Source organism: Condylura cristata, unplaced genomic scaffold (assembly GCF_000260355.1).
Source record: "Condylura cristata isolate star-nosed mole 26May11 unplaced genomic scaffold, ConCri1.0 scaffold00006, whole genome shotgun sequence".
Taxonomy (NCBI): Eukaryota; Metazoa; Chordata; class Mammalia; order Eulipotyphla; family Talpidae; genus Condylura; species Condylura cristata.
In genome coordinates, this window is record NW_004567107.1 from 32,548,079 (window position 1) to 32,560,499 (window position 12,421).

Sequence of the window (12,421 nt, forward strand, 5' to 3'; positions counted from 1 at the left end):
CAGTGTTGCAGCTTAACCCTTGCACCACTAAGAAGGCCCGATTTTCAGTATTTTCTTCTGCTACAATTTCTCTGGGCTGAAAGGAGCACTACCTTGACTCTCTCTCTTTTTTCTTTTAATTTTTCTGAAATTTTTCTCTCCATTTTTTCATATCTTTTTGCTTCTTGTCATATTTTCTTGTCAAATTTTCTTTTTTGTTTTTAAGTCAGGATCCTTTTTATTTCTTTCAGAATGTTTTTCATGAGGATTTTTGAAGATTTTTGTTCTTTTCAAAGTGTTTTCAGTTTTCTGTAGTGATCCCTTTCCTGTGAAATCTTTTTCTCTTTTTTTTTTCCTGTTTCTTTGCTTAGGGTTTTCATTTTTCATGGTGAAAATTTTCTTCAAAGGTTTGGTATTCCTAGGTGTTCTACACTAATGACACATTAAACTGCTTCCTCTGGACATTCTCTAGTCAGGAGTCTGAATTTTGAAGAGAATGATGAATGGCATAACCCAGCTATTCCTCCATCCTTTGGTGGACCCTGATCTAGGGAGCTCAGTCTCCACTGGGTTCTTCCTCTCCCCCTAAGGATCAAGTCCATCCTCCAGGCCTCGTGTTCCGAATAAAATATTGTCACTTGAGTATCTCTGGATTCTACATTGACAAATTTCAGCCCTGTTGGAATATGGAAAGGTGGTTAGCAGCTTTCGGCCCCTTTCTGGGTCAGTGCTACTATGACATTGTTGGCAGATATGCTTCTCATCTGCGGCTGGAGTGGTTTCCCAGTGTATTAGGTTTTGTTGTCTCATTGATTGGGGTATCAGGGAACAGAATAAAGTAACTGTGCTTTACTAGACGGTTCTGCAATTTTCTTTCAAATTTAAGTTGTTTTTTGCTATTTTTCAAAAGTTTTTGAGTCATTTCCGGCTTTTATTATCATTTATGTAATAATTTCTGAGTACCTTCTAAGCATAAACCATGTCAGTATTTCTTACAAGTTAGGACATTACATACTTACCCTTGATGGTTTGGTTTTCTTCACAGCCACCCCTTCCATATTTGTCTTTTTAAATTTAGTTCTTCTTTTGCAACCACCATGATTTTGGAAGATCTTTTCGCCTTTATTAAAATGTTTTGAATTAAGCATTACAGATCTAACTTAAAACTATCTAAACCCACTAAGTGTCACTTTTAAAGACACATGCTATGAAATCACACAAAATACATATCAGGCATGAATTTCTGAAATTGTTATTATAGATACTCAACAAAAGAAAAAGGGAAAAGGATGAAGAGAGGAGAAAATCAGTTATGCAGAAGGCTCTGACTGCCTTTCACACATTGAATGGCAGCAATGACAATGTGAGATGGAGAAACGGAATCTGTTGTTCATGCCCATCTCACCTCTTGTGTGCAGCTCACAGTACAGTGTGTAAACCTGGAACTCAGTGTACTGACTTTTTATTCAGCAAGGCAAACGACAAACGGAAACCATCCTTCATTTGTTGCTTAATGAAAGAACCATGACCTTTCCTATGGCTAAGAGAACAGCAGTCTGAGTCAAGCCTGGAACTTATAGTGTTCTTGTGACCACCAACGGACACCTTCAGATTACATTTATTAGTGGCTGAGACTACGTGTGATATCCACATATATCCTGATACTCGTTATTACTAGATTCTATTCCTAAAGTCAGCGAAATATAACAATGTGCTTTTCTATCATCATGATCATTGAGCATCCGTGGTCGCTATCACCCCAGATTCCTTCCAGTTTCAGTTTCTGAATTTCTACTGAGTTAGAGTTAGATCTGGAGCAGCCTTTACTTAATCATTTACTGGGCGTATGGAAGATGAAAATGATGGTGAGAGCGGAAGAGACAGATCTGGGAAACTTAAATGAAAATTGCAAATATAAAAACTTAAGACTCAGCCAAAGTGGACATCAGCCTTAGTCTGAGTGCTGGCTGGCTCACTGTACACATCTGTCCTTAATAATCAGAGAGCCTGTCTCACTCTGCCTCTGGCAGTTTTGAGACTAGTGGTATCCATTTCAATGATAGAATTAGTTCTGATCATTTTTTATTGCTTTTATTCAAATATTCTAATCTCTAGCACATTTGTATTTGTGAGTCCATAAATTTTCCAAAGTAATTATATTGTCTGAATACCTGAAGTGATACAGAAAACCTTTTCCTCAAAGGTTTTATATTGAATGTACTTTTTTTCAAGACTATGTGCCAAACTTGAACCCACTGCCACTGAATCTCCATAGTAACATTGTAATAGAACCTAACAATTGTGTTCTATGACCACAGGCACCGATTTTTTCCCTTGTGAATTTCTGGTGTTTGTTCATGTGCTAATCTTTCTGGTTTTTCTCTCAGGGCTTTTCAAGTTTCCTGCTTTCTCCAAGATACCTTAATTATTCTTCCCCTCCCCCCACCCCAAGCCCTGCCTCCTTTATTTTATTCTAAAGGAAACTGACTTTGTGTGATTTTAATGTTTCTGTTGTATATAAAGGTGTTTGTTTGTGTTGGGCTTATCTCTGATCTCACTTGGTTATTAGCTTCTGGAAGAGATCTTCCATTTCCATCATAACACCCAACTGCAATTATATCTACATAATGGAACATTATTTTCTTTGTCTGACTGCCCCATTTAGTAATAAGGTCACATTACAAGTGTTTTATAAATACATTTCATTGAAAATGTTTTAAATCATTCAGCAAATTTTATCAGCATAAAGAAGAAAACTCTACTCTAGGGTAAAATACTGAAACCTTCCATTATATCACTTTACAATCAGTTCTCAGGTTTTCATTGATGTGATTATTGCTTTTTTGTTGAAAAAAATTAATGCTTAGTCTCCAATTTATTTATAATAGCCTTTGCAACTTCTGTAATAATTACTGTCATGTGCACATTGTAGAAAAAGCTAGGGTTTAACAAATGGGGGGAAGGGAGGGCTGGCAAGATGCCATTGTTTCTAAAAACATATTCAAACAAAATATAATTGAGCCCTTTATAGCATTCAAATGAATTTCTTGAGCCAATAAGTCATTCAAGATGGGCCTGAATTTTTCAAATTTTGATTATTTTTTATATATAGAAGACATAGGCATTGTGTAGTATAATTTGGTGTTGAGTTCTTTAGCTTTTTTACCTTTTCCAGTTTGGCAGTGTGAGCCACAGATTTTGGACCCAGCACATTGGCTCCTAGTGAGGACAGATTTCGTCGTTGTAATTGGTCCTGATTCCTTCCTCCAGCTTAACCAGGGCTCCTTTGTTTTCCTAGTTAAACTTTGTGAAGATGACAGAGGCACAGTTCTTGCTGTGAAACAGTCATCCCAACCTTGTCTTTCCCTCAGCAGTACAGTACAGTAGGAAACCCCCATCTTCCGACACAGGCCAGGAAGGAAGACAGCCAGCTTCATGGGGTCTATTGTCATGTGTGATCACCACCAGCTGAGGCTTCTTCCCTACTCATATGGTGACAGTTAAGCCCTGCTCCAGGACAGGGACCTGTTAGCCAAGACATCCCCTTTGCCTGCAGCTTTCTTCTCAACCTAACAGTCTTTGCTTCTTCATTTGCTTGAATTCTGGTCTGTACTTACGGGCCAGCCTATGCAGTTAAGTAACCATTCGGTGGCCCAACTCTTGTGTGAACTGATTAATGGCAGGAGTCACTTTCAGCCACTTACAGTGAACAGCCCTTTGTGCTATAGCCTGATGTAGCAGACAGAACAGGTGAGTTCCCTTTTGGGCTGGATGGACGTCCTGTTGAGTGCCACAATTCTTGTGCCTTTTCTCAAAAAAGGATATTTGCGTCTTGGCCTTCTGCTTCTTCACAATGGCAGTGGCTAGGAGGACCTTCTTAGAACCTTTGGAATTCTTTCCTTGCAGCATCTTGGGCAGCTGCAGGAGAGAGGGCTACTGATTTTTTTTTAATGCAGTTAGTAAACATTGCTTTCAAATGGTGCCAGTACCTGTATGCTGTCAAATAAAACTGGTAATAGGACAAGGATAAACTAAATCACTGAACACTGCAGATAAATGCATCCAACAGAATGTTAGCCAGAAGTTTACCCCAAAATCCATTTGCTGTACCTTTTAATAAACACATAAAACAGAGCTGAGTAGTTCAGTTTTTCATGTTTATTTTCCCTGCCCTCCCTTCAGTTAGTTCATAAGTCATATGAAGGAATAGAGTGTAGATATAATATCAGGGACAAAGTGAACCCATATAGAAATGATTAGTAATACCTTGTTAACTAAGAATATTTATAGAATTATTTTTAAAACTACTTAAAATAACATGAGAAATATATCTTCATCTTCAAAAGTGGATTATTTTACAATAAATTCATTAGCTTAAAAAGATAGATGGTATTACAACATCTGGAAAGGCATTTTTTACATATGTGCACCATCTGGATAAGTTGTTCTACTGCTCTGACTATAAAAATTAAGTAAATGAATTAAGATATTGATGTTTTCTTGTATTTCCACCTCTGTACTATGAAAAGGAAATAGATTTTTTTTTTCCTTCTTAAAAAAGGAGAAGAAAAATACAGTTAGAAACTTAGTATCTGACAATAATGGAAGGGAAGTATAGGGAAAATTAAGGCTAAACGACATTATGACCAATAGGGGTGGTACACTGTGCCTTTATTTCCACATAACATGTGCGTTGTCATACATTATGAAGTCTCTGCACATATATTATAAGTAAATGCATTGACGTTCTTAGCTATATACATATGGAATGTTGCTCATAGCTGTGATAATTACTTAACTACATGGGAGTTAACGTTACTTAACTTGTTTTTATCCATTTCCTCCTCTAGGAAATAGGAACCATAACATTACCAGCTGCTTAGAGTTGAGAATTGGTATAGAATTAGATGCTTTTCTACACCAGGAATCAGGAAACTATGGCATAGTTATTGCTGTTGTACACCTTATAAGTGAAAATTATCTTACACATTTTTAAATGGCATAAGGGGGAAATCTAGACAATAATATTTCATGACCCATGCAAATTAAATGAAGTAGAGATTTCAGTATCCAAAACCAAGTTTTAGTAGAACTCATTCACTTTGTTGCCAACATCAGCGCAGTTGAGTAGCTACAACAGAGACAGTATGCTCTTAAATATTTACTGACCTGCCAACCCCTTCTAAATGCTAAAGTACTTCAAACTGTTTGATATATATCCGCACTAAAGCATTAGTCATTATCAAAAAAAAAATGTGCAAAATGATGTAAAAATAAACTTTGTAATAAAAAAAATAAAAATAAATAAAAAATAAAAAAATGTTCTAATTTAGGGAAATGCACTGGCCTATGGTGATGGCACATGGGTGATTTGGTGATGGGAAGCCCACAGGGATTACAACTGAGATGAAAAAATGCATAAAATGATGTAAAAATAAATGATTATTTTTAAAAAATTCTAAAAAAAAATATTTAAAATAAAGGACATTTTTGTCAACCATAAAAAAAAATCAGGAGAAAAACTTTCAAAGCAAACTACATTACAATGAATCTTGTATTCAATGATAAATTAGGCTTCAAATAATTGTTTAATTTTAATTCATAAAAAGGATGAGAACATCTCACCCCCCAAAAAAGTGGCACATAGATGCCATTAAAAAATAAAGTGAGGAAAAAGAAAAAAAATGTGCAAAATGATGTAAAAATAGACTTTTGTAATAATTAAAAATAAATAAATAAATAAAAATAAAGTGGGGCCCTCTCTGGTGGTGCAGCGGGTTAAAGCACAGCACTAAGAAGCTAGAGCCACTTCCACATGAGTTCGATTCCCACCAGCCCCGGAAGTGACCACATGGCATGGCAGACCTCTCCTGACCCGCCGCCCGCTGCTCCCCTCAGCATTGTACTTCGTCGATCTACCTGTTCTGCTCCCCACTCTGTCCCTAGTGAATCCTCTCACCCTCCACATTTCTGGCCTGTACCCCAGTTCTGTACGAATAAGTAAATCTTTTAAAAAATAAAAATAAGTAAAAGAAAAAAAAAGCATTAGTCATTATCATGTTATTATTAAACTTTACATAAAGTATCATTCACTAGTCAAAAAAACATGTTAGCATCTGAAAAGTGCCAGCATGTATCATTCTTAAATATAAGAATAAGAAAAGGGAAAATCCATTGCTAGGATATATTATTGTTTAAAAATACAAAACCTCTTTAGGAATATAATGCACTTTAAGTTCATTTTATAAGGGCTTATATTTAGACTATTTAGGTTTTCCTTATGAGAAACTTTTAAGCCAGCAAATTATGTTTCCATTCTCCTTGATCTTCTTAAGACAGAGCTGCTTACTGATGTCCTGTTCCAAATTTACTGATTCTCTATCTTAATTCCCCTTACCTACTATCTGATCCTTCACAATGGAAATTCTGGCCTCATGCCTAAAGTCTTTAGAAGATAAAAAGGGAAAAAAGACTTAGAAACCAAGAGTTAATGACAAAAACTTTATGTGTACGTGACCAGGTCACAAAAATGTAATCCATATAAGTCCTTTAAGCTTAATCTATTTGGACAAAAAGCAAACCAAATTCTCATCCTAATACTGGTATCACCCTATCAAGTTGGCCAAAGAATAGGCAGCTGCATGTTTGTGGCCTCAACTGACCCATTTAAAAAAAAAAAAAATGAGGTAATGAAAGAAATATTCTTTCAAATTTCTTTATTTTGTTTCCTTTCATTTTTCTCAGACTTATACTTTGCTGGCATAAAAAACCAAAAATTTGCTCAGATTCCATCTAATGTACTGATGCTTAGAGGGTTGGTTCCTGTAGGTAGAACAATCTTTCTGAGACTGGTCAGGGTTTCAGGCTATTCAAATTTCCAGTTTATCAGCTGAGCCTCAAGCCATGTTCTTTTCAGTCCCTTAACTCTATCTCCCCAAGCTTATTTCAAAATCTTATTCAAAATCTCCAGTGGTTTAGTCAAGTCACTCTCATCTTGGAATCAGAAAGTGGACAAAAGAAACAAGCTGACATTCAAACACACTGTGCTCCTTGCTTACAGCTCTAGGAGGATTTGCAAATGCCTTTTCAGGTGATGTATTACTTTCAGGCTGTCTAGAAGCAGAAGCCAAGTCCATGTTAAGAAAAAAACCTATTGAAAAACCGGTCATTGATATTTGTAAAGTTAGAATTATTTTATAAGTTAGAATGAAGATGGATTTTTTGTAAGATTTATTTATGCATACAAGAGCTGGGGTGTGGGCCAGAGGTGTCGGGGGTGAGAAGATTTACCAGAGACAGAGTGGGGAACGGAACAGGAGGATCTACTGCAATACACTGCTGAGGAGAGCAGCTTGAGACAGGAGAGGTCTGCTGCACCATGTGGCTTGGCTCCCTCACCAGAAATGAAGCTGTCTGCTGCCGTGGCTGCAGACAACTTCATACTGCTGAGATTTAACCTCTTGGCCACCAGGGAGGCCCTTAAAGGTTTTCAATTTGATCTCAGACTTGCTGCATAAAATTTTGGAACACCCAAAAGTCAAAATGACCAAAACTTTGGAAGGAAAGTCAAAATAAAGCATAATAATTTTAATATATAAAGAGTTCATACAAATCCATGATTAAACCTTAAGGGCAAAAAAAAAAAAAAACCTTAAGGGCAAAATGCATGAACAGATAGTTTTCACTGGCAACGACATAAGCATACAAAAAGCAAAAAGGCTATATAGGTTGTTAGCAGTTCGTTTAAAAAATGTTCAAACTCACTGACATTCAAAGAAATTCATACCAAAATAGGGAGCTATAATTTTTTCACCTTATGTGTTATTTTGCATTTCATGACACATGTAACCCCAGTTCTTGTATGCGCAAGAAATAAATCTTTTTTAAAAATTGAGTCTTCCAGGCCCTCCCTGGTGGCACAACGGGTTAAAGCATTGCACTAAGAAACTTAAGCCACTTCCACATGAGTTCGATCTCCGCCTGCCCCGGAGCTGACCCACATGGCATGGCAGACCTCTCCTGACCTGCCCGCTGCTCACCTCAGCAGTATATTTCATCAATCTGCCTGTTCTGCTCCCCACTCTGTCCCTGGTGAATCCTCTCACCCTCTGTATCTCTGGCCTGTACCCTAGTTCTGTATGAATAAATAAATAAATTTTTTAAAAAATTGAGTCTTCCTCTGTATAAATTAAGCAAACATATACTAAATAGACCTCTGTAAATGAGCAAAGACAACAAGTAAGTGCCCTCAAATGCAAAAGGAACATTCGCTAATTCAGCCAGATTGTGTCTTTGAAACAACACAGAGCTGCTGGGCCCACTGAGGCTCAGAGTCAGAGCGCACCAGCTCAGGTATCACCCACATTCTGTAGTTTTGTGTAATTGTTGCCTTGATTCTTTTGATCACTGACTGAGAGCACGGATATCCAGTTAATGGTTGCTGAAATATTTTATGTGAGTGGGGACATAAACCACAATTTTTCATAGATTTGTGATGCTGAATAAGTAATTGTTCTGTCCAGATTCTGAAGGTAAATCTGTATCTTCATTGTGTAAAAGTTACTTTTTTTTGTAATTAGCTCCAGTTGAAACAAGTTATTTTAAAAAAAATAGCCCTTACTAGAGTCAGGCTAAAAGAAACATTCAGTGAGTCAGCTAAGGGAAATAATCTGGTGCCTGGATATTTAGTAGAGGGAGAGGAGTTAAAATGAAAAGGACAGCACATAGGATTTAAACTGATACCGTAATATACAAATTTTTCAAGGTAGGGGTAGAGTTTGGGTGGGATGGGTAGATTCATTCAGTCTGAGACATGTCAGAAAACAAGGAAGCCATGATTTCAAGCCACTCATGGAACTCTCCCTTAAGTGACCCAGAGTGGTAGGTGGAGATGAAGTATTGCAAAAATGGGGGGAAGTTCAGTGAATTTAAAAGTCGGTTGCAAGACATTAAGCATCTTAGTCCTAATTTGGTGAGGAGTACTATGACAAAAGAAAATTAGTATATGTAATAATAGTTTAAGGGTAAACTTTGGATTATAAGTATCTATACATAAAATAAGCAGAATATGTATCATAGGTAATTTTAAGTAGAAAGGTCAATATGTTAATAAACTAGTCTCTAAAAGGAAGCTTTCATTTAAATGCAATTCTGAAAAGTATTAAGGAATAATAGTCCTAATGCTTTAAGTGTAGGGCTAAGGACTTCACAGTAGAGAGGGTTATGCATTTGTCGTGTTCACTCTCGCCCTTCTGCTGAGTTTGCAGATGTGTCTCATATCTTCTTCACCCTTCACTCTGTCTTCCTCTTTCTCTCCTTTTATCCTGCAATGCATTCTGGTTTGTACCAGTTCACTGTACAATGCTTGCTCTGTGACCTCATCTCATTGTCCAGAAACCTTAGACTTGGAGGTAATAGGCAAATATGTTCAAATATGTTCTTTGCTTCTCTAAATATCCTGTGCAGGAAGAATACATTGACACATAGACAGAAATTACAATATTAAAACATTCAGGAGCTGCCTTCAAACCCAAAGAGCAAACCAGATTTGATCTCAAATAATTGCTTGCAAAGATTTGCAAAGACTAAGGAAATTATGGAAGAAATGACATCTGTCTGGCAGGGTTTAGTTTCTTACCTTCCTGTTCCTGTTGTCTGATTTGGATAGAAATGGAAGGCAAGAGAGCTGTCTTTCTCATTCCTGCTGCTCCATTTGTATATTGTAATCTGTTTTCTTGGTTTGCTGCAAGCATGAGGGCAGTGCACAGTTTGGGAGATTTTAAAGATACTCTCCCTTAATATACAGAGAATCTTAGGCAGAAATATTCTAAGTGAGCTAAATTGGCCAAAATGTGGAGAAACCTTGATTTTCCAGTTTCTCATAAATCAGATGATTCTGTATTTTAAATCAGGAATAGATTACTTTGTACAACTCCAAGGAACGGAAAAATGTCACTGGTTATCAAGTATGGCTGGTGATTTGAGATAAGCAAACTGTCTTACCAAGAGATTCTTATATAGCAATTTTGTCAACTCTGATGATAGCTACCATTGAAAACTGCTGTGCTGGGGTCGTGGCCAAGTGCATTGTATGCATTGTCTTACGCTGTCACCCATATTACCTGACACAGAACCATGTTTCTAACCAGGGCCCCCGTTCATAACTTGGCCCTTCCGTCCTTCCCAACTCCCGCAAGCCCCAGCTTGGCACAGAATGCATTTTGAATTCTGGTGTTGACATCAGGCAGGGCACAAAATAATGTGATTCTGCTGGAGATACATGCCAGCATACCGAGAAGAAAGAAATATGCAGAAAAACAGCTTACCATTTTTTTCCCCCATAAAAATGGAGTTGTCTTCTGAGATGCATTTATTTGTCCAGTGGGCATATGCAAAAGAAATAAATGCTTCAGAGAATCAGTTCCTTGCTCCTTGCTGAAGTACTAATTTTTTTAGATACTCAGTGTTTTCTACACTTTACAAATTATAGTTTTGATTAAAATTTTACATTTATTATGTCATTACATTAAAAGTCACTCATCTTGCTCTTTTCCAATGACCTTTATTAAGTAAATTTATAAGGTGTCTTAATGAATTATATCTGAGAAGAAATAGTGAAGCTTGTCATTAGCAGTTCAAAATGAACAGTATTAAAAATGTAGTGTCAACTAAATTCCTGTAGCTTTATAATATTCTGTTTTCTGAAAACCCCTTTTCTAGTCAAATCCAGAAGCAGAAGTGGTTCCAGTTAAAGCAGGACCCAGTTAGGACACCACAACTGCACACTTGTTACTTGTTATCTGCAGTGTATAGGAGGCACTAGAACGGGTCATTGTAGCAGCATGTGCTGTAACCTGTTTAAAAGATTGTAAGACATGATAAAATGTCATAGTGTCTTTCCTTTCTGAGTAGCCTCACTCTTCACAGACATGTTCATCTGTGTCCTTGTATCTGACCTCACTCACTTGAGTGTATGAGTCTGGGGTTTGGACAGAAAGCTCACAGGACATGAGAGCACAGCTACCACCACCGATTCTGACTGGTCTGCATCTGTAGTAAAAGACCTCTCTTTCACCCCAGTTTCTTCAGGGTATATTCAACCTCCTATGACAGCTACAGGCAACTAATACAGTCATGTGTCGTGTCACTTACCAGTGATGATAACTGAGAAAAGCATTGTTAGCTAGTGTCACTGCGTTAACGGTGGGAACAGTGGCACACACCTAGGTGAATTGAATGGCCACAGGATCGCAGTCTTAATTATATTCTTTGCTAAGAAAGGTGATTCTTGTGATAATATGTATTTTTTGGTAGGATAATGAAGAGTAACTGCAGAAGTTATGGGTAAGTCCTCAAATATCTGTTATAGCCCTCATTTTTGCTAGAGAGGAATGTTAACTGGGCAGAGAAGAGCCTCAGCCTACTGAGGAACGTGAGTTCTCTGTAGTAGCCTTCTATACACTGCAGGCCACTAAGTGTATAAGCATGAAATATTGGCTTGTTGGTAATATAGGCTTGTTGGTAACTTTCTTTCTGCCGATAATTGGTCCAGGTCATAGCTAGTTGAAGTCTTGGGCCATATCCACTGACTGACCTTTTCCTCCAGAGAAGAGAGATTTGCATGTGAGCCAAAAACAAGCAATTATTTACCATTGGGCAAATAATTGCATCTCGGTGAGCTGCACTGGAGTTGGCACTTTTGATTTTCCTACCTTCCAGCATCTGAAACAAGCAGGCACTGAAACCCAGCAGGTTATTTTAGGAACAAGAGAGGATGGTGTGCACGTGTTCCTTGTGAAACTTGGCATGTTTGTGCCACTCCAGCCCATACGATGGAAATGAGGAGGAAATGTTTTACATTCTCAACATGGGGAATTTTCTTAATGCACAAGTTGCAAAGATCAAAAGCTTAGATGAACTATTTTATATAGAATTTTCATGGATTTCTTCAAAGGGTTTTATTTAAATTCTCCCAGTTTTTTCTCCATGCCTCCTCTTAATCTCTCCATCTGTCAAAATTCAACTCAGAATTATCTTTTAAGTCTCCCCTGACCCATTTCCAGTAAAACCTTTCCTTGTGTGATCCCAACCCCTTCAATTTACCTCTCTTAGGGGTCCAGCCTGTGGACCTAAATTAAACACAGACACTACTGTCTTCTCCAGTCCTCCAGGACACAGACTGTGTTTCTAGCATTCTGACATCCCCAGCATCGAGCAAACTTTCCATCGGTGTCTACTGAATGATAGAAGACAAATAGCATGGTGTGGGCTGGCAGTGAGAGAAAGGGGCCTGGCCCTCCCTGGTGGCGCAGCAGGTTAAAGCACTGCACTAAGAAGCTGAAGCCATTTCTGCATGAGTTTGATTCCTGCCTGCCCCGGAGGTGACCACATGGAGTGGCAGACCTCTCCTGACCCGCCCGCTGCTCCCCTCAGCAGTGTACTT

The 12,421-nt window shown here is 37.8% G+C and overlaps 1 protein-coding gene and 1 pseudogene across 1 annotated transcript in view; one reads left to right on the top strand and one right to left on the bottom strand.

Moving 5' to 3' along the window:
* GNAQ (guanine nucleotide binding protein (G protein), q polypeptide) overlaps positions 1–12,421 on the top strand; it is a 167,347-nt gene that overhangs the window by 140,342 nt on the left and 14,584 nt on the right. The gene's annotated exons all lie outside the window — the stretch shown is intronic.
* Positions 3,075–3,888, bottom strand: LOC105853258 (annotated as a pseudogene).